The sequence below is a fragment of the Schistocerca nitens genome, chromosome 4 (genome assembly GCF_023898315.1).
Source record: "Schistocerca nitens isolate TAMUIC-IGC-003100 chromosome 4, iqSchNite1.1, whole genome shotgun sequence".
Lineage (NCBI taxonomy): Eukaryota > Metazoa > Arthropoda > Insecta > Orthoptera > Acrididae > Schistocerca > Schistocerca nitens.
In genome coordinates, this window is record NC_064617.1 from 103,730,306 (window position 1) to 103,754,465 (window position 24,160).

Here is a 24,160-nt window from a genome sequence, read left to right on the forward strand (position 1 = left end):
ACAGGCAGGTGGTGCGGCGATTCGGGTTTGGGAACGGTGAGGCGGAGTTACGCCACAGCTGTTACGGAACACCTGCCGCTGATTGCTCGCAATTCCACGCAGTCCGCCGCGGTGCGATATACGCCACCTAGCCTCGCGGGCGACGGTTGCCATGGCGACGAAAGCGCTCCGTGCAACTGCGCCTTCCATTCCCCGAGGGGCCCGGAAGGAATACATTCCTTGCTGGTCAGAGGAGTGCGAGTCATTGTTAGAGCAGTATGAGAGGAGTGGGGAGGACGAGACTGCAGAACGACTGAACAACACTATGAACGAGGAACGTAGGAACAGGTGGAAGATGGCAATGGAGAATCTGGACTTTACCCATTCTAGCAGGAAGAGCTGGGGTCTACTACGGAAACTGGGTGGTGCCACAACACTACGAAGATCGGCTGCGGGTGTGGGCCCATCCGAAATAGCGACTGCCATGAAACAGACCTCCAAAATACGCCTGAAGACTGAGGAGAAGAAAAGGATCTCCAGGAACCTAACCAAGGAATTAGCCAATAATCCTACTAATCTAGATATTGTCAAAGCAGTAGACGTCGAGGAGATTACCCAGGCCCTAACACTAATGAAAACAGGGAAAGCAGCCGGACCCGACGAAATCCTCCCAGAATTTCTGAGGGAGCTGGGACCCACTGGGAGGAAATGGATGGCCAAGCTCTTCACGGAATGCATTAAATCAGGTGCACTCCCGAAGTTATGGAAAGAAGCTAAGGTAATAGCGGTACTGAAACCAGGGAAGCATGGAGATAATCCAAAGATCTATAGACCGATCTCACTGCTTTGTACCTCTTACAAACTATTTGAGAGAATATTACTGGCCAGACTAGCACCATACATTGAGGCGAACCTCCTGGACTATCAAGCAGGGTTCCGTGCGGGAAGGAACTGCTGTAAACAAGTTTTGTCCCTTACAACATATTTAGAGAAAGGCTATCAGAACAAGCTGAAAACGGGCCTGGTATTAATAGATCTTACATCAGCCTATGACACTGTCTGGACCGAAGGACTACTGCTCAAGCTTACTCGAATTATCAAATGCAGTCAGACGTACACATTACTAAAAAATATGCTGACAGGCAGGAAGATCAAGGTCTATCTCCATGGAAAGAGCAGCAAAAGCATGGTCATAAACAATGGCCTGCCGCAGGAGGCAGCCCTGGCGCCGACCCTTTTTAATTTATACATATCTGATATGCCGAGCACCAGGTCGCGTAAATTTACGTATGCGGATGATCTGGCCATCGCATACCAAAGAAAAAATTTCGAAGATCTTGAAAAAACATTGAATGCGGACCTTGAAGCGCTGAACACCTACTACCTTAAGTGGCATTTGCATCCCAACCCCAATAAAACGACCAGTACCATAATGCACCTTAATAACAGAGCTTCAAGCAGGAAACTACAGCTTTCCCTGAATGACCGGCATATCAGACATGAAGATAAGCCCAAATATCTGGGAGTAAAATAAGACTGTACACTAACGTTTAGCTCCCATCTGGAAGACACCAAACAGAAATTAAAATCTCGAAATGCCATTATGTCTAAACTGGCCGGAACATCATGGGGGTGCGGAGCTAATACACCAAGGACGTCAGCATTAGCCCTCGTGTACAGCGTGGCTGAATAATGTTCACCAGTCTGGGCGAAAAGTGCGCATGTAAATAAAGTAGACACCCAATTGAAAGAGACGATGAGAATTATCTCAGGCACACTTAGGGCTACCCCATGTGACTGGCTCCCAGTCCTTGCCAACATAGAACCCCCTGATATAAGGCGCTCCATGGCGACCTCAAGAATATATAGGAAGATCGTACACAATCCAGAACTCCCTATACACCAAGACTTATCACCCATCAACAGGCTAAAATCTAGGTCCCCCTTTTGGAAGATTGGCAGGGAATTACAGGACTTCGACCCAAAGCTAGCCTGGGGGGAATCATGGCGCAAAGGGACACACAAGAACCAAAAGCTTATCGATGACCCCAGCAAGAAGATAAATGGTTTTGATCTCCCTCGGAAGCTCTCGGTTGCCTTAAATCGTCTTAGAACAAGCGTGGGAAGACGCAAACATCTAATGAATAAGTGGGGACTTGCGGAGAGTCCCGTGTGTGAATGTGGTGAAATCCAGACAATGGACCACCTGCTGGTGTGTGAAGTGGTAGGATATAGTGATGAACTGAAGGACATACATTAGTTGCCTGACCTAGCCATAGATTGGCTCAAAACTATATGTAGCATTGTGTAGTGTTGTAATTTCCTGGTGGATTGTAATGACACTGTAAAATTTGCCTTGTATAAGCCGAACGAATAAATAAATAAAATCCATTCCGTATCTGCTCTTCAGGCAGTCTCACTTCTACAGCCTCGACCATCAAGGATGCGGACCTCCTCTGTGTCATCTCGATATATAAAAGGCAATGTCCTGACCGACTAACTGACTATCTGTCCAAACCGCTAAGGCTAGAAACTTGAAATCTGGGGGGTGTGGATCTTGCACTTTAGGCGTCGTTTAAGAAGGGATTTTTCGAAATTCCAAGCGTAAGAGGGTGAAACAGGGGATGAAGGTTTATTTTGGAAAATGTCGCTATTAAGGCAATTTTGAAGCTAAACCTACGAAATTTGGTGTTTCGATTCTGAGTCATAAATAAAGGAATACGTCTTTCAGCACTTTTGGAAATTTAATTCTATGGGGGTGAAACAGCAGGTGAAAGTTTTCTCTTTAATATACCGTTATTAAAGGACTACTCAAGTATTTCTAATGCTACAGTTTTCGGGAAACCGAACCCCTAAGGGGCTGAAGTAGAGGATGATATTTTTCATAAAACTATTTTATTATGAAAGCTAAATCTATGAAAATTTAAATTTGCCTTCTCAGTTAGATATAAAAAATTTGAATTTCAATATGTGGGTGAAACGGGGGATGAAAGTTTTTATGGAAATATTGCATTGTGCAAGCATTTTTGAAACTAAATGTGGTGAAAATTTGTATTTGGCTTTTCTGTCTAAAGCACACGCATGTCACTGTTTTTGGAAATTTAACCCCTAAGAGGGTGAAATAGGAGGTGAAACGTTTTATGAAAATATTTCATTGCCAAAGCATTTTAAGCTAAATCTTTGAAAATTTGCGTTGGCTTCTCGGTTAGAGTTGAAAAAATACAAGTTTCACTGTTTTTGGAAGTTCACCCTCTAGGGGTGTGAAATAGTGTCAGACTGATTCACTGACTCATCATAGCCCAGCCCAACCCTCAAGGATAGAAACTTGGAATTTGGGGAATTTGGAGACGGCGGGAATCTCATATTGTAGCCGTGGTTTAAGAAGTGATTGTCCGAAAATCCGCTCCTGAGGGGGGGTGAAATAGGGGATGAAAGTCTCGTCCAATTTTATGTTCTAACCATTTTCCAGAGCATCCACACCGAAAGCATATTTTTCGAGGTAGCGTAGGCAATAAGACCTGTATGCTTCTTCCCGCGTTGTCCGACGTAAGACTTACAGCACTCTCTGGGTATTTTGTAGACCCCAAGTAGTCGCAGTACTTGATGAATTTCTGACAGAGGCCCGGAGATGGATGCGATTTTGTATCTCTTTAGCAGTCGGTACATGCTACAAGGAAAACAGCCACAGAATGTCAAAAATGCGAATTTGTTTTCGTGCTCCTCTGATAATTGTCTTATTGCAATTGCAACCTGACAGCATTTCGTTTATTCGGTGAACGCTGCAGTTGTTTCTGTAGAACTTTAGCGGGAGCCTCAGTTCAAGGGACAAACTGTCGGCAGCTAATATTCGTTCTAGCACAATGTACCAAAATTTGTATCACAGTGTGCTTCTGCGTCGGGTGATGACGTTTGATGGCGTGGAAGGAGAATCCGAGTGTGTTGGTTTCCCGTAAACGCTGTCTATAATGAATCCAATGCGTTTGTGGATGAAAAAGACGCCGATGAGGCGCAAGAGTGGCGCCCAGCACCTGAGACGACCAGGGCCGAGAGCAATGCCTTGTATGTACGACCATAAAAAAAGGACGATTGCTTATCCTTCATAGAATTTTGGATTCAGTCACAAAGCTGGTCTGATATTTCATAGGCCACTATCCTGTTTACCACATGGCCGTACGTAATTGAATGGGATTCCTTCCAGAAGTAATGGAAAATGACATTAACTACCTAAACTGAAATTATTTAATCAACTAACCACCACAGGAACTTCTGTCTAGAAGCTAACCTCACATCACAACAAACAAGTTTAATATCAAGAGACGCCGTTTCTGCAGATTCCATGTACTGCCCAGAATGAGATTTTCACTTGGCAGCGGAGTGTGCGCTGATATGAAACTTCCTCGCAGATTAAAACTTTGTGCCGGACCGAGACTCGAACTCGGGACCTTTTCCCTTCGCGGGCAAGTGCTCTACCAACTGAGCTACCCAAGCACGACTCACGCCACGTCCTCACAGCTTTACTTCTGCCAGTACCTCGTCTCCTACCTTGCAAACTTTACAGAAGCTCTCCTGCGAACCTTGCAGAACTAGCACTCCTGAAAGAAAGGATATAGCGGAGACATGGCTTAGCCATGTCTCCAGATGAGATTTTCACTCTGCAGCAGAATGTGCGCTGATATCAAATTAGTTCAGGACTACTAGTTCTGCAAGGTTCGAAGGAGAGCTTCTGTGAAGTTTGGAAGGTAGGAGACAAGGTACTGACAGAAGTAAAGCTGTGAGGGCGTGGCGTGAGTCGTGCTTGGGTAGCTCAGTTGGTAGAGCGCTTTCCTGCGAAAGGCAAAGGTCCCGATATCGAGTCTCGGTCCGGCAAACAGTTTTAATCTGCCAGGAAGTTCCATGTACTGTCTTTCATCTGGTCTTCACAAAACAGCATTTGAGTCCCAGTGTATTCCATACATGGGTCGAGTCCAAGGCTCAGTGGTTAGCACAGTGGACTCGCATTCGAGAGGACGACGGTTCAATCCCGCGTCCGGCCATCCTGATTTAGGTTTTCCTAAACCGCTCCAGGCAAATGCCGGGACGGTTCCTCCGAAAGGGCACGGCCAACTTCCTTCCCCGTCTTTCCCTAATCCCATGAGAACGTTTCCTCGCTGTTTGGTCTCTTCCCCCAAAAAACTCAAGTCTTCAGGATGATGCCGAGCAGGGTCTGGTGTCGAGGATCTGTTTACTCTCGAGAGCTCCAAGTTATTCACAGTGACATATTGTTCAGAAATACAGAATTGTCTTCCAAGGGCTCCGACAGCTCAGTTGGGCCAGTGGTGTGAGGGGTTCGTCAGCAGTAGCAGGCACGCATCCGCCTGACAGCACTGCTGCGTACTGGCTGGCTCATGTCGCATCCATTACGTCACGGCCGGCTGGTGACACTTTGTGTCGTAGCCGGCGCGTCGTGCGCTAGACTGCGATGGACAGAGCGGCTCTGCAAGCTACTTCCGAAGCACTGTCGTTGACATCGAAGATGTGCGCCCAGGACTCATTCCGCAGCCCAGCATGAAGTACTCGTTTCCATGCAGAGTTCAACCTGTGGACTCCAGTTGGAAATTTGTGGTAAGTTCAATGGGACTTACTTAATCTAACTTACGCTAAGGACAACACACACACCCATGCCCTAGGGAGGAGAACCTCCTACGGAGGGGGGGGGGGGAGGGGGAGGAGTCGCGTGAACCGTGGCAAGGCTTCGCAGACCGCACGGCTACCCTACGCCGCGTGGCTCCAGTTAGGAGACAGAAGCCAGCAACAACAGTGTCGGTTCCAGGAACAGGGAGAGCGGAAACAGTGGTTCCCCTCACCACAACGGATGACAATCAGCTTCTTGGCCCCGCTGGTCAAGCCTCCAGTAGGCCAGTAGGTTGACGGTGATCCCTTCACCCCATCAATGATCACCTGTAAGTTGGCACTGCATCATACAATGGCAGTCTCTCCAGCGAGACTTGAAGCTACATAGACGATCGTAGATGATTAGGCGCACAGAATGTCAAGTATAGTGGCTTCCCACCACTGCAGGACAGTTCCAACTGAGGATAAAGGATGGTGTACTATTATTCTGGTACTTACCATGCACTGTGCTGTAGTGGGGTAACAATGACATCATGGGTAACAGTTTCACCTTTTGGTCCTAGGGCCGTGCGGTTCTAGGCGCTGCAGTCTGGAACCGTGAGACCGCTACGGTCGCAGGTTCGAATCCTGCCTCGGGCATGGATGTGTGTGACGTCCTTAGGTCAGTTAGGTTTAACTAGTTCTAAGTTCTAGGGGACTAATGACCTTAGAAGTTGAGTCCCATAGTGCTCAGAGCCATTTGAACCATTTTTTTTTTTTTTTTTTTTTTTGGTCCTAGTGCCTTCAGTCTTTCTGATGTCATCTTTCTGATGCTCGTTTCTGCTGCATCAGTATCTGAGTAGTTAGTATTGCGTTGTATCTGGGCCTTCTTGTGAAACTCTGCTTCGTCACCAGTAGTAAGGCATATTTCTTTGCTATAATATTGTGTTTCGTTCGCAGACTCGGGCACTTGGCCGATCCTGCATGTCGCAGTCGTTTCAGTGTTCACCTCAACCCGCTCTGCACTGGCTTCTGGAACACCAGTGAACAACTTCAACGAATTTTTAGTGTTCACCTGCGATTCTATTCTGGAGTGCAACATCAACACCAGAATTTCCCGTACAAACTTTTTGCTCTTGGTGTCTTTACTCTTACAGAACTTCTAATCGCGTTAGTGAAGCACACATATGCAATATAAGTCATACATTATGAGTGTCTATTACATATTCCACCACAAATGAGAAAGTAGTACTTTGTAACATTCCACTCGTGAAAAATGGACGTCCATAAATTGCATTTTTTTGTCCTTACTTGTCCGTTTTCTGTATATCCCCTACCGTTTCAAGTAAAAGGGTAATTTGTAGTCAGTATCAGAAAGGAAGTAGGATATTTGTGGATATAGAGGCAGCACCATTCGCAGCTTTGTTTCCTCTATTTTTCTATGTAATCACTTTTGATTCAATCTCATTTACTTAAAATGACTAAATAATTAGTATATTCAGTTGAAAGTTCTATAGCTATAGACAAATTACTGTTACTATAGCAAAATTGTCTTCACACCTTCTTATTAAGAGATACTGTATTTTCTGACTTCCGAGACGAACTTGACTCGTTACATATCCAACGTTTATTAAAGAAAGTACGATTATAGGGACTGTCAGAGAAAGTTTGTGTCCAGGTTGACGAGTACTTGTTAGGACGCAGCATTTTATCGTGGACTGAGTCATCGACGAAAGTAGAAGTAACTTTAGGCGTGCTCAGGGAAGCGTGTTCGAAGCGTGGTTCTTCATGTTTTAAAGTAATGGCTTGACAAGCAATATTAATAGCGAACTCAAAGTTTCCGCAGATAATGCAGTTGTCTATAGTGAATTGCTGTCTCAAAAATGTTGTACAAGTGTGAAGTCAGGTCTTGATAAGATTTAAAAGTGGTGTGGAGATTGATTTGTAGTTAATGTTAAATTGTGCTCTATACAAAAAGAAAAGAATGTGTCATATGAACGCGACATCAATAATCCACAGTTATAATCAGGCAGCTCATGAAAGTACATGGGTGTGACATATTGTAGGGATATAAATACACTCCTGGAAATGGAAAAAAGAACACATTGACACCGGTGTGTCAGACCCATCATACTTGCTCCAGACACTGCGAGAGGGCTGTACAAGCAATGATCACACACACGGCATGAGCGGACACACCAGGAACCGCGGTGTTGGCCGTCGAATGGCGCTAGCTGCGCAGCATTTGTGCACCGCCGCCGTCAGTGTCAGCCAGTTTGCCGTGGCATACGGAGCTCCATCGCAGTCTTTAACACTGGTACCATGCCGCGACAGCGTGGACGTGAACCGTATGTGCAGTTGACGGACTTTGAGCGAGGGCGTATAGTGGGCATGCGGGAGGCCGGGTGGACGTACCGCCGAATTGCTCAACACGTGGGGCGTGAGGTCTCCACAGTACATCGATGTTGTCGCCAGCGGTCGGCGGAAGGTGCACGTGCCCGTCGACCTGGGACCGGACCGCAGCGACGCACGGATGCACGCCAAGACCGTAGGATCCTACGCAGTGCCGTAGGGGAGCGCACCGCCACTTCCCAGCAAATTAGGGACACTGTTGCTCCTGGGGTATCGGCGAGGACCATTCGCAACCGTCTCCATGAAGCTGGGCTACGGTCCCGCACACCGTTAGGCCGTCTTCCGCTCACGCCCCAACATCGTGCAGCCCGCCTCCAGTGGTGTCGCGACAGGCGTGAATGGAGGGACGAATGGAGACGTGTCGTCTTCAGCGATGAGAGTCGCTTCTGCCTTGGTGCCAATGATGGTCGTATGCGTGTTTGGCGCCGTGCAGGTGAGCGCCACAATCAGGACTGCATACGACCGAGGCACACAGGGCCAACACCCGGCATCATGGTGTGGGGAGCGATCTCCTACACTAGCCGTACACCACTGGTGATCATCGAGGGGACACTGATTAGTGCACGGTACATCCAAACTGTCATCGAACCCATAGTTCTACCATTCCTAGACCGGCAAGGGAACTTGCTGTTCCAACAGGACAATGCACGTCCGCATGTATCCCGTGCCACCCAACGTGCTCTAGAAGGTGTAAGTCAACTACCCTGGCCAGCAAGATCTCCGGATCTGTCCCCCATTGAGCATGTTTGGGACTGGATGAAGCGTCGTCTCACGCGGTCTGCACGTCCAGCACGAACGCTGGTCCAACTGAGGCGCCAGGTGGAAATGGCATGGCAAGCCGTTCCACAGGACTACATCCAGCATCTCTACGATCGTCTCCATGGGAGAATAGCAGCCTGCATTGCTGCGAAAGGTGGATATACACTGTACTAGTGCCGACATTGTGCATGCTCTGTTGCCTGTGTCTATGTGCCTGTGGTTCTGTCAGTGTGATCATGTGATGTATCTGACCCCAGGAGTGTGTCAATAAAGTTTCCCCTTCCTGGGACAATGAATTCACGGTGTTCTTATTTCAATTTCCAGGAGTGTAGAATGATAACATAGGGTTAGTAGTAGGTAAGGCAGGTGAAAAATTGCGGGTAATTGGCAGATACTGGCAAAAGTCGGCCAGTCTACAACGGAGACATATGCGTCCTACCTAATGATATTGCAGAAGCGTGTTGGATCCGCACCAAATAGGACTTAGAGCCATTACTAAACAGGGGCGGCGTGAATGGTCACAGGTTTGTCTCACAGGAGAGTGTGACAGAAAACTTGAAAAGCCTCAATGGGTACACTCTTGAAGACAGACCCAAAATATCCCTCGAGAGACTACTTACAACGTTTCAAGAAGCAGTTTTAAGCGAAGAATCTAGAAATATTCTGCAGCAACTGGATTAACCATTCACTGGGACTGCCATACGAACCTCCAGTCTGTCCATGTAATTGTTATTACTTACAAGGTACTACAGATCGAACGACCAAAACCATATAAGTTGCGCCTGTTCTACTATCCATCATAGTCATTTTCCTGAGGAACTCCATATTAGTGTAGAATCGACGTTTGAAGGTTAGCGACTTAAAGTACACTCTTAGACAAGAGAAACGACACGCCATGAAGGAATTACGTGAATGGAACGGAAATCGGTAGATGTGATGTGCATGTGTATACAAACAAACGATCACGATTTCAGAAAAATAGAATGATTTATTCAAGAGAAACAGCTTCAAAAGTGGAGCAAGTCAACAACGCACTGGTGTACCTCTGGCCCACACACAAGCAGGTACTTGGTTAGGCATTGAATGATAGAGTTGTTGGATATCCTGGTGAGGAAAATCGTACCAAATTCTGTCCGGTGAGTGCGTTAGATCGTCAAAATCACGATCTAATTGGAGGGCGCTGCCCATAATACTCCAAATGTTGTCATTTGGGTCGAGATTTGGGAACGCAGCGGTCGAAAGTAGGGTTTGGCAAGCACAAAGACAAGTAGTGAAATCTCTCGCCCTGTGCGGGCGGGCATTATCTTTCTGAAATGTAAGTCCAGAATGGCTTGCCATGAAGTGAAACTAAACGGGCAGTCCAGTATCGTCCATGTACCGCTGTGCTGTAAGAGTGCCGCGGAATTCAACCAAGGGGATCCTGCTGTGAAAAGAAATGGCTCCCCAGACCATCACCCCTGGGGGTCAGGACATAAGGCGGGCGATAGCCAGGCTGGCATCCTACCGTTGTCCCAGACGTCTACAGACACGACTTCGGCCTTAAATCTCATTGTCTGGACTAGAACTGTCTTCAGTAATGAATCCCGCTTCGAACTGAGCCCCTTTGAACAGCAAAGACTTCTCTGGAGGCGCCCCAGGCAGCAGCGGGATACCAGCCTCAGTGCTGCCCACCATAACCTCTGGTTATCATCCACGGCGCCCATGCAACACGCTACGGTCGCAGGTTCGAATCCTGCATCGGGCATGGATGTGTGTGATGTCCTTAGGCTAGGGGATGGTCGAAGTAGATAGGATATAAAATGTAGACTGGCAACGGCAAGGAAAGCGTTTCTGAAGAAGAAAGATTTGTTAACATCGAGTATAGATCTAAATGTCAGGAAGTCGTTTCTGAAAGTATTTGTATGGAGTGTAGCCGTGTATGGAAGTGAAACGTGGACGATAAATAGTTTAGACAAGAAGAGAATAGAAGCTTTCGAAATGTGGTGCTACAGAAGAATGCTGAAGATTAGATGGGTAGATCACATAACTAATGAGGAGGTACTGAATAGGATTGGGGAGAAGAGGAGTTTGTGGCACAACTTGACCAGGAGAAGGGATCGGTTGGTAGGGCATGTTCTGAAGCATCAAGGAATCACCAATTTAGTATTGGAGGGCAGCGTGGAGGGTAAAAATCGTAGAGGGAGACCAAGAGATGAATACACTAAGCAGATTCAGAAGGATTTAGGTTGCAGTAGGTACTGGGAGATGAAGAAGCTTGCACAGGATAGAGTAGCATGGAGAGCTGCATCAAACCAGTCTCTGGACTGAAGACCACAACAACAACAACAAGTTATAGGGGACTGATGACCTTAGATGTTAAGTCCCATGGTGCACGGAGCCATTTGAACCATTTGAACTGTTACTTTTAATAAACACCGTGAGTGCAAAATATTAATTCTGGTGTCGTTATACACGTTTTTAAGTTCTTACAGAAGGTAAAGAGATAGAACGAAAGTAGCCTATTAATTCACAACTCCCTGGACGAATAAATTCTTTTAGCGTCTGAGTTGGTGAGAGATGAGGAATGTGGTATAAATCAGTAAAATTGCAGAAAACTTGTATCGTATAGGAATGATCCAAAAGCCCTGGATAGAAACTGTAAGATCAGATGTGAAGGAGAAAGGACACAAATGGGAAGTTGTCCTGGAACAGAAGATATATGAAGACAGAAGCAGATGTCGTGCGCTTGTAGGCTACGCTCGGGAAACGTGTCGCGTAACGGTGATGATGATGATGAGGACTGATCTACCGCCCAGAGAAATTTACGTCTGTTCTCTCTGAGAAGAGAGAGAGAAAGAGCACTTTCAGGAGACGGGATACGTGTGTATGAGAGCATTATCCGCGATGTTAGCCGACCGCGAACGTGGACTCCGAAATGATCGGAAAGATTACCTCGCTCCGTTTCATGCGCCGTATGGAACATTAAACATGCAGGACGATAAATTACTCTACAGTGGATGGTCCGGAGCCAGTTAAGGCGAACCACGCCGGTATTACGGCCTGCGGGCATTAGCGGCAATTTAAACTGCGTCTGGCGGGCTAATATTACATGAGATTCCGGCAACGGCCGTTAAAAGCGAAGAATCTGAGAGCTCTCGCTAAAGCAAACAAGGATGCAGATAATATGGGAGGAGAGCGGATGGAGAGGAGTGCCGCTGAGGAGGAGGACGACCTACCGAAAATGGCAGAAAAACGAGGAAAGAGTAGGGGCAGAGAGAGGGGCGATAGAGAACAGGGCCGAGTGTGGTGGGTTGGGCAGCGTGCTGAGGGGGGTTAGGGACGCGCCGGCGTCTAGAGAGGAGGGCTTAATGAATTCTCCATCCCGCCGAGTCTCGGTTGCCGTGGGGACAAATCCGATTAGCGGCGGCGTAGCGGGTTCGTCTCCCAGCTCAGCCTAATGCCCACCTAGCGCGTATTGGCCTCATATGAGGCACAGTGCATCATTTAGCACGTGGCTTCATCGCCCATTGGAGGCCCTCAGAACGAAAAGCCTCCGTGTGTGACGTATCCCTTACTCCTATCGATTATTCAACTGATTCGTGAGAGCGTACCCAATGCGTTCCGAAACGAGGCATCAGTTCTGCGTTCATAGGCCACTACCAACTGTTTCTATCAACTGAAATATGTTCATAGAATCTACATCTACATCGTCATTCTTGAGTTGATCATAGTAGAGATGACCGATGACCTTTGCAGTCTGGTCCCTTTAATCCCACATAGTAGAGATGGGTAGTTCGCGAACGAACAGGTGCAAAGGAACAGTTCACCAAGATGAACGAAACGGCCGAGGAACGAATTCCAAGGAACGATCGGTTCATAGTTCACTTCGGTCGCGGCGGTCTACTTATACTTCCCGGGAACGAGGAACGATCGGTTCATAGTTCGGTCGCGGCTGTCTACTTATAGTTCCAGGGAACGAGGAACGATCGGATCATAGTTCACTAGTTCACTTCGGTCGCGGCGGTCACTTCGGCAGTTGTCGTTCCAGCCCCGGTCCCGTGCTCGTCTCGGTCTCCCTCGGCCGCACCCGTCGTTCTCCGCATGACCACCTGTCTCAGTTCCACTGCCGACTGCTCCTAGTTAGTTCAGTATCCAGTTATTCGTTTCGTTGACTGCGCTCGCCCATTTTACATCCAAACTGTTCTTGCACTTGGTTCTGGCTATTCAGCGTCCACGACCGGTAATCAAAAAGTATTTTATAGTTACGTAAATTATATAAAAATTACGTTGTATCTAAGAGGTACGTCTTTTCAGGTAACAAAAGGGCGTATCAGCTCACTTCATTATATCGATGAACAGCAGAAGATATACTTATAACAAGGCAAGTTTTTTTTGTTATTCATATATTTTTTAGTTTCATCGACTTGATTTAGTAACTAACTTTCAATAATTTGTTTAATTTTTAGTGTAAGAATATTCATATGAAACGATTTTCATGTATCTTTCATATACAAAAGATTACATTTAGGAAGGCTCTAATTATTTTTAAGTTTGTTTGTTTCCAATTTGCTAGCTAGGTTTCTTTGAAAATGAAAAAGTAGGTTGTGGGTCATTTTGGCTCAGTAGGAAAAGCGGTGCCTCTCCATTTGAAAAGACATAGATTGCCATAAAATCGTATTTACTTATTATCTCAAAAACATTTGTTCAGGAGGAGTTTCCAAACCAAAAACTTTATTATTGCGAACTTAATTATTATTGTTATTGCTGCATTAACTTTAATAATGCAACATAAAAACCTAATTTTTACTAAGCGTGTGACGCACGTATGATGAGAAAACCACATTTTATTTTATGCTTCCATAAAATCTCTACTTCGCCTACGAACTCAGAGACAACATGAAGTATATACAGGGTGTAAACGATTATTGTTTGCAACGTAGCACAGCTATGTAGTGGAAGTCGAAACGAAGAATTTTATACAAGACACTTGTGGTCTATTAAGTTGGGAAACAGGCACCAACAGGTTTACAAGACTACATGAGCTACAGCCCATGCACGTCGCGTGAAATTTTCATGTTCTCTTCTCCAGCTCTCTACACATCGTCATCGATTGTTTCGCAATTGTTGCTTGCATTAGCTTGTTATTTCTTCACTGCCTAATTATTACATGTTTGTCTGTTTGTTGTATCTGCTCGTAACGGGCAACACATCGTCCGTAATTGGTGAGCAGTCTGTACTCGGGGCCGGTTTTCTGTGCGCCACCCTATATTATTTCCCTGCGATCAACCACACAACGTTACAGTTGGCTAAACGAGAGGTTCTGCAGAATCACGGAAATTACTTCTAAACGTGTGTAAGAACTCTGTAATGAATAAAAACTCTATACTCCAGGGGGAGGCAAGTGCCCCCTCTTGGTGCCCTCCATCCTTCAGTCACCTCCACTACTAGTTTTCCGTTTTTCATAAGAACCATATACCAAGCACAAATGAATGGTGAACGAGTAAAAATGAACGGTTCCCAAAGAAGAACGATCAGCAGTGAACTAGTTCCCAAGGATGAACGAGTTTGCCCATTTCTAGATCATAGATACTTGGCAGAGTGTTGAAGAGACACCATTAAAAACGATAGCTGTGCCTTTGTTGTTGTTGTTGCATTGACAGCCTCGAACTCAGTCTAATCTAAAAGCAGTAAATTCAACTAAATACCTAGCTATTACAATTATGAACAACTTAAATTGAAAGGAACACATAGAAAATGTTTTGGGGAAGGCAAACCAAAGACTGCGTTTTATTGGCAGGACACTTAGAAAATGTAGCAGACCTACTAAGGAAACTGCCTGCGCTACGCTTGTCCGTCCTCTTTTAGAATACTGCTGCGCGGTTTGGGATCCTTACCAGATAGGACTGACGGAGTTCATCGAAAAAGTTCAAAGAAAGGCAGCACGTTTTGTATTATCGCGAAATATGGGGGAGAGTGTCACAGAAATGATACAGGATTTGGGATGGACATCATTAAAACAAAGGCGTTTTTCGTTGCGACGGAATCTTCTCACGAAATTTCAATCACCAACTTTCTCCTCCGAATGCGAAAATATTTTGTTGACACCGACTTACATAGGAAGGAACGATCACCAAGATAAAATAAGGGAAATCAGAGCTAGTACGGAAAGATATAGGTGTTCATTCCTTCCGCGCGCTGTACGAGATTGGAATAATAGAGAATTGTGAAGGTGGTTCCATGAACACTCTGCCAGGCACTTAAATGTGATTTGCAGAGTATCCATGTAGATGTAGATATAGAATTTTAATGACTTCAAGAAGGGTTCTGTGACTGGATCAGTTAATCCCAGAGCTGAACTCGGCAACTCTGTAAGCAGGTAGCAGAGCAGTTCGACTCCAGGTCTGAGACAATGGGTTTGGTGTTCCTGGCCCTCACTGAACTCGTTAGTCGTGTGAAACACAGAACTCGCTAACATCTGTGCATTATGACATAGTGTTTCGTTGTGTGGTTCTGGTTACTCACAGAAGCGAAAAATACACATTTACCATGGCTCTAAATTCAAACATTGCAGAAGAACTGAAGAATGTGGATGGCGATGCTGTGCTAAAAATTCGTGGTATTCTGTTAAATTGTTAACAGTATGCTTGTGGAAGGCACTCTTAACCACAGTCCATTTCCAGAACACTTGTTAAACAAGAGGATGTTATCGAATTCTGTTGAAACAAAGGGCGATGATTTGGATGAAGGACCATCAAAGCTTATACGCCAAGAAGTTGATGACAATCCGTCAACCGTGAACACATTAACAAGAAAGAATGCAAGGTATCTTAGCAACAATATTACTCAAGCTCGGTTGAAGAATACGACGATAATTCCAAAATCCGCGATAGAAATTAAAGCTACACTACAGATGAAGGAGACAATTACAACAGGCGGAGACTTTGTCCTCAGTAATGATATGCAAAACGGTCATATTGCTTTTTTCAACCGACTCCAATGTACAATACTTATGTCATAGTGGTACTTTTCAGTACGCAGCGAAACACTTTCTACAGTTATTCGGGTTCCACAGCTACTCTGGAGGCTCTTTCACACCATTAGTATTCAGCCTTCTAAAAGATAAGAAGAAGGAAACATATTTGAGAATTATACAGTGTGTTCAAGAAGAATGTATAAGAGGCAAAGGTGGTAACTGATTTCGAACACCCCATCCATGAGAATATCAAGGTTGCTTTCGTATCAGTCAAGACTACTGGCTGTCGGCTTCATCTGGATCAAACTTTGTAAGTACAGTTGTAACTGTTATTTTAAGAAAACCGTGTTACTATTGAACGACAAACATAATTATTGTGGAATATTATTTTCCTTCTTTTAAACAGAGTAGAATGTTGTTGTTGTTGTTGTCTTCAGTCCTGAGACTGGTTTGATGCAGCTCTCCATGCTACTCTATCCTGTGCAAGCTCCTTCATCTCCCAGTACTTACTGCAACCTACATCCTTCTGAATCTGTTTTGTGTATTCATCTCTTGGTCCCCCTCTACGATTTTTAGCCTCCACGCTGCCCTCCAATGCTAAATTTGTGATCCCTTGATGCCTCAAAACATGTCCTACCAACCGATCCCTTCTTCGAGTCAAGGTGTGCCACAATTTCCCGTTCTCCCCACTTCTATTCAATACCTCCTCATTAGTTATGTGATCTACCCATCTAATCTTCAGCATTCTTCTGTAGCACCACATTTCGAAAGCTTCTATTCCCTTCTTGTCCAAACTATTTATCGTCCATGTTTCACTTCCATACATGGCTGCACTCCATACAAATACTTTCAGAAACGACTTCCTGACACTTAAATCTATACTCGATTTTAACAAATTTCTCATCTTCAGAAACGATTTCCTTGCCATTGCCAGTCTACATTTTATATTCTCTCTACTTCGACCATCATCAGTTATTTTCCTCCCCAAATAGCAAAACTCCGTTACTACTTTAAGTTGATGTTCATCTTATATCCTCCTTTCAAGACACTTTCCATTCCGTTCAACTGCTCTTCCAAGTCCTTTGCTGTCTCTGACAGAATTACAATGTCATCGGCAAACCTCAAAGTTTTTATTTCTTCTCCATGGATTTTAATACCTACTCCGAATTTTTCTTTTGTTTCCTTCACTGCTTGCTCAATATACAGATTGAATAACATCGGGGAGAGGCTACAACCCTGTCTCACTCCTTTCCCAACCGCTGCTTCCGACTCTTATAACTGCCATCTGGTTTCTGTACAAATTGTAAATAGCCTTTCGCTCCCTGTATTTTACCCCTGCCACCTTTAGAATTTGAAAGAGAGTATTCCAGTCAACATTGTCAAAAGCTTTCTCTAAGTCTACAAATGCTAGAAATGTAGGTTTGCCTTTCCTTGATCTATTTTCTAAGATAAGTCGTAGGGTCAGTATTGCCTCACGTGTTCCAACATTTCTGCGGAATCCAAACTGTTCTTCGCCGAGGTCGGCTTCTACTAGTTTTTCCATTCGTCTGTAAAGAATCCATGTTAGTATTTTACAGCTGTAACTTATTAAACTGATAGTTCCGTAATTTTCACATCTGTCAGCACCTGCTTTCTTTGGGATTGGAATTATTATATTCTTCTTGAAGTCTGAGGGTATTTCGCCTATCTCATACATCTTGCCCAGCAGATGGTAGAGTTTTGTCAGGACTGGCCCTCCCAAGGCCGTCAGTAGTTCCAATAGAATGTTTTCTACTCCCGGGGCCTTGTTTCGACTCAGTTCCTTCAGTGCTCTGTCAAACTCTTCATGCAGTATCGTATCTCCCATTTCAGCTTCATCTACATCCTCTTCCATTTCCATAATATTGTCCTTGTATAGACCAACTATATACTCCTTCCACCTTTCTGCTTTCCCTTCTTTGCTTAGAACTGGGTTTCCATCTGAGCTCTTGATATTCATACAAGTGGCTCTCTTTTCTCCAAACGTCTCTTTAATTTTCCTGTAGGCAGTATCTATCTTACCCCTAGTGAGATAAGCCCTACATCCTTACATTTGTCCTCTAGCCATCCCTGCTTAGCCATTTTGCACTTCCTGTCGATCTCATTTTTAAGACGTTTGTATTCCCTTTTGCCTGCTTCATTTACTGCGTTTTTATATTTTCTCCTTTCATCAATTAAATTCAATATTTCTTCTGTTACCCAAGGATTTCGATTAGCCCTCGTCTTTTTACCTACTTGATCCTCTGCTGCCTTCACTACTTCATCCCTCAGAGCTACCCATTCTTCTTCTACTGTATTTCGTTGCCCCATTGCTGTCAATTGTTCCCTTATGCTCTCCCTGAAACTCTGTACAACCTCTGGTTTAGTCAGTTTATCCAGGTCCCATCTCCTTAAATTCACACCTTTTTGCAGTTTCTTCAGTTTTTATCTACAGTTCATAACCAATAGATTGTGGTCAGAGTCCACATCTGCCCCTGAAAATGTCTTTCAATTTAAAACCTGGTTCCTAATTCTCTTTCTTACCATTATATAATATATCTGATACCTTCTAGTATCTCCAGGATTTTTCCATGTATACAACCTTCTTTTATGATTCTTGAACCAAGTGTTAGCTATGATTAAGTTATGCTCTGTGCAAAATTCTACCAGACGGCTTCCTCTTTCATTTCTCTCCCCCAATCCATATTCACCCACTATATTTCCTTCTCTCCCTTTTCCTACTCTCGAATTCCAGTCACCCATGACTATTAAATTTTCGTTTCCCTTCACTACCTGAATAATTTCTTTTATCTCATCATACATTTCATCAATTTCTTCATCATCAGCAGGGTTAGTTGGCATATAAACTTGTACTACTGTAGTAGGCATGGACTTCTTATCTATCTTGGCCACAATAATGCGTTCACTATGCTGTTGGTAGTAGCTTACCCGCACTCCTATTTTTTTATTCATTAGTAAACCTAGTCCTGCATTACCCCTATTTGATTTTGTATTTATAACCCTGTATGCACCTGACCAGAAGTCTTGTTCCTCCTGCCACCGAACCTCACTAATTCCCACTACATCTAATTTTAAACTATCCATTTCCCTTTTTAAGTTTTCTAACCTACCTGCCCGATTACGGGATCTGACATTCCACGCTCCGATCCGTAGAATTCCAGTTTTCTTTCTCTTGATAACGACGTCTTCTTGAGTAGAATGTAGTTACTCCTAAAATTACGTTATCCCTAAAATCAGCTACACGCTATGGCTGTGTTCATTACTTATGTCGAGGACCTTAAAAAACGTTGGTCTTTTGAATTTCCACCAATATATTTCTTTCTCCATATTACGGGCGGGGAAAAAGGCAAACCACTTGGGCTGTCTTCGATATACAAAGACCAGAACAGTAAAACAGGCTGGTGACTTCATTACATCTTGGTTTAGTTACTCAAATCCAAAATGTTCCTGATGTTTTTGCTGACCAGATCAGCATACAGCTGAAAGACCAAAAATTCACCAAATTTGTCGATTATGTAACAGGTAACACCCTGACGAAGATAAGTTTGCGCTATTTCCTCCCCACAGTTGGACAACGAGTTTCACTTCCTTATAGAGAACGATTTTCGCTTTGGAGGCTTTCATTCCCGTTTCAGTGTTTCATTTGAATTTCCTCACCCAAGCTCTTCATCTGCATCTGCATCTACATCCTCTGCTATTCACAGTAAAGTGCCTGGCAGAGGGATCAGTGAACTACCTTCAATGTGTCTCGACTTTCTCAAGACGTCTGATACAGTTCCCCACAGTCGTTTAATGAACAAAGTAAGAGCATATGGACTATCAGACCAATTGTGTGATGGGATTGAAGAGTCCCTAGGTAACAGAACGCACCATGTCATTCTTAATGGAGAGAAGTCTTCCGAAGTAAGAGTGATTTCAGGTGTGCCGCAGGGGAGTGTCGTAGGACCGTTGCTATTCACAATATATATAAATGACCTTGTGGATAAGATCGTAAGTTCACTGAGGCTTTTTGCGGATGATGCTGTAGTATATCGAGACGTTGTAACAATAGAAAATTGTACTGAAATACAGGAGGATATGCAACGAATTGACGCATGGTGCAGGGAATGGCAATTGAATCTCAATGTAGACCAGTGTAATGTGCTGCGAATGCATAGAAAGAAAGATCCTTTATCATTTAGCTACAATATAACAGGTCAACAACTGGAAGCAATTAATTCCACTAATTTAAAATGGAATGTTTCAAATGGCTCTAAGCACTATGTGACTTAACAGCTGAGGTCATCAGTCCCCTAGAACTTAGAACTACTTAAACCTAATTAACCTATGGACATCGCACACATCCATTCCCGAGGCAGGATTCGAACCTGCGACTGTAGCAGTCGCGCGGTTCGGGACTAAAATGGAATGACCATATAAAATTTATCGCCGGTAAATCAGATACCAGACTGAGATTCATTGTAAGAATCCCAAGGAAATGCAGTCCGAAAGCAAAGGAAGTAGGTTACAGGACACTTGTTCGCCCACTGCTGAATACTGCTCACCGGTGTGGGATCCGTACCAGATAGAGTTGATAGAAGAGATAGAGAAGATCCAACGGAGAGCAGCGCGCTTCGTTACAGGATCATTTAGTAATCGCGAAAGCGTTACAGAGATGATAGACTCCAGTGGAAGACTCTGCAAGAGAGAGCTTAGTAGCTCGGTACGGGCTTTTGTTGAAGATTCGAGAACATATCTTCACCAAGGAAGTCAAGCAGTATATTGTTCCCTCCTACGAATATCTCGCGAAGAGACCATGAGGATAAACTCAGACAGATTAGAGCCCACACAGATGCATACCGACAATATTTCTTTCCACGAACAATACGAGACTGGAATAGAAGGGAAAAACCGATGGAGGTACTCAAAGTACCCTCCGCCACACACCGTCAGGTGGCTTGCGGAGTATGGATGTAGATGTAGATGTGGAGTTGGGCAGAAGTAGTAGGCGGAGTGAGTTGCTAGCGACAAGTGGTCAAGTGCAGACGCAGTGAGTGGGAATGTGAGGAATAAGCTGCAAAATTTTTAATATATGGCCGGGCACGTTATGTATAAATGGGCACAGTACATTGCCATCAGGACGAGTTAATACTCAGGAAGAATATTCTGGGCCCAAACGTATTGTATGGACCGATAATAAAGAAGAACCTGTTGCCATACATTGTCGATGAATAATGCCTAACATCGCACCGGCCACAGTTCATCAAATTAAGATCCGACCAGTTTCATCTTTAGATTTTACAGTGCTAGCCATCGTAGTAGTTTTTCTTAATTGAATGACAGAGTGCTAAGTGCAGCAACTATTATAGTGTAAAGGAACTTTACCTCAATCATTTACCTATCAGGGTCCTATCCTATCACCATTATTGACTCCGAGCATACCATCAGAGGAAGAACAGTAAAATATTGGATGTGACAAGCTTATTTGATTTCGGTAAATTAGACAAGGGAGGGCAATTTGCAAAACTGACCACTATCCAATACTTTTATTTAACACCAGTGAACTTTGTTGCTTGGTAGAACAACTAGTTAAAGAATAATGCCTAATAGTGAAGAGTATAAGTATAATTTAAATGAATATTGACAAAAAATTACTTCAGAATAACAAATTTAATGTTTTATTGTAGCATTGGAAACTCTGTTCACATTTGCAAATTACTTAACAGTGAAGTGTAAAAGTACCTATTCTTCGTGAAATGAAACATTACCAAATTAACAGAAAAACTTACTGTAATAGAAAATAAGTGTTTGTGAACATTTCTAAAATCAGTAACAGTTGGTGTTACATCGAGTAACGCAAAGCCATTTATTAAGCGAACTGTTGTGCAAACAATTAACTTTTATATGCAAGTATTCAGCACAAATTGTATTGCTGGTTTTCTGATTAACTTTAATTCATGATGTTGATTGAACTTTTACATCTGAGCTCGAGTCAGTGCTTTCGGTTTTGTTCTCGCTTGATTAGAAAACTAATGTTCGTAATTACAGTCTATAAACAACTAATAATCATACTGTAATATTTGCTCACACAGCGAGTGGGGACCGTTCTTAAGCAATTTTCAACCTAAAATTATAAGAAATTCAGTTTATTTATTCCAAATTTCACTAAGATTTCTTGTTTTCACCTTTTTTGTCAAAATGACCGTCATCGTGTGAAAGTCCTCGCTCGATTACGACTCAGTTATAACTGTATATGCACATATCCGGATATTCATTATGCTCCGGAACAGATACCTTTCACAAACAACAGGGAATATTATGTGCACGTTTCATTTAAAATTTCTAATTAACAGGAAGTGTAGATCCACTATAGTGTCAACACGCTATTTTTATCACTCTCGGGATTCACTGTTGTGGGACAGCTCAACGCCAGTCTGACTGTGTCTTTCGCTATAACCATTCCGGCGAAAGGTTACTTCTAGATGTGGTACGTGGCAAGTTTTTCAGGGCCTGAGATGACGTGGGCCCTATGCACTAAGGCGCGAAGCCCGAGACAAGTCAGTGTGAGTTGGCATCCTATGAACTGCATGTCCCAAAGTATCATCAACCTTTCTTCTGAACAAGATATCAATGAGGAGGAGGCAGCATCCTTTTCCAAGCCCATATTGAATTCAGACGTTCTAAAAATCTGTTTAATTTATTTCTTCCATAAGGCCAAACAACAAAAGTATTGCCTACGTACCTGAGAAAGTACGCAAGTAACAATGCCGTCGTTCCTCGAAATCTTCCACAAACATACTGGCAATATTAACAAAGGGCACCCCATCGCAGCTGTATCTGTCTCTTCATAGAACTGGTCACTGAATAAAAAGAAAGTGGAAGTCAACACAAGTCGAGACAGGTTATTTAATTCAAGATTTAACCTAGCATCAATTATCAATAACGAATCAGAGGAACGCACAGAGGAACGCTAGTGGGAAAGAGAAGCCACGTCAAAACTTCCAAAAATAACCGAGTCGTTCAAACCCCGTCCTCGTAATCAACGTCAGGAATCCACTGAGTCTTAATACGATGCACACACCGACCTGCCAGTGGACTGAACAGAGTTCTAAGTTTTATTGCTACACGATATGTCGAATCACCGACGTTGCTGACAATAGGCCTTAGAGGAACCCCTTCGTAGTGGGTCTTCAGGAGACCACATGATTTAGGCATATAAGAATTGAGACTTCTGATGGTCTATTGCGACTATGGACTTTTCTTCAGGAGGTTGTTAGCCTTCCTGTGAAACCTTTTTGTCGAGTCACCACTGAGTCTTTGATACACTGGATGTTTTTAACGTAATCCTGTTTGTCCGGTACAATCGTAGCATTGCGACGGACCAGACGGATTAGCCCGTGGCACGTTATGGCTTAACGAACGACTGAACGGCTAGTGGGGTTAAGCCTGCATCGTGCACGACTCTAATTTATATATTTGGTGTGTTTCATTGTTTGTTGTAATCATGCACACTATTCTTCCACATTTTTCACTTCGTCCTCACCTGGTGGCATACACAGAAACGAATTTAGGAGAAACTTATATCACCCTCATGAGTGGAAGTTTCTCCAAAGAGACACACTGAAATGAGCAGTTCTACAGAGAAAAAGACATCCTGTCAAACCATAAAAATGCATAAAATTAAGCTAAGCTGTAGAATTCCATCCTCACAACTAAGGTAGTTTCAGAAGATGCCACGTAGGTTTTGAAACATGTTTGATAAAACAGAAATAAGAAATACGTTGTGATTTGCAGAAAACGCAGATCTGAAAGCTGAAGTATGTAGATGCAGTAAATTTGTTTGTGGAAGGAAGTTTGAGGTGTAAAAATTGTAGAGGGAGCAAAGTAAGCAGATTAAATGAATAGTGATTACAATGGTTCTGTAGAGATGAAGAGAACTGTACAGGATAGCTCGTCCGAAGTCGGCAACTTCTAACTACCGGTGGAAAACGAAACACTCGAATTCGGCAACTTTACCCAAAGTCCTTCCTGAGCGGCACAAACGAACTTGACAACTTCTACCTCTTCGTGGCAGACCAACTGCACAAATTCGGCAAACTCTTCCAAATCTGAATGGAGAAAGTGCACGACCTCTACCACTGTTTACTATGTTGTTAAAGGATATTGTAGGTACTGGGCCAGTGAACGAAATACAAAAGAAAAGAAAAATACATAAACACAAAGAGTTTATTACAGATTTCACATACAAAATTATTTCCTGCAAAGAACTGCATTTCTTTTATCTTATGTTCTGCTCACGGCTGCTTTGTATGAAACGCATTTGAAAAACTCTAATTTAACAATTTCAACATTTTTGAGTAAATACGATTTCTGTTATGGGAAAGCTTGTCTGGTTTTTGAGTCCGTTTTGATTATGTGACCACTTTTTGCTCAGAAAATATAGCTGCTGAACAGTTCAAAGAAAACTTGAGT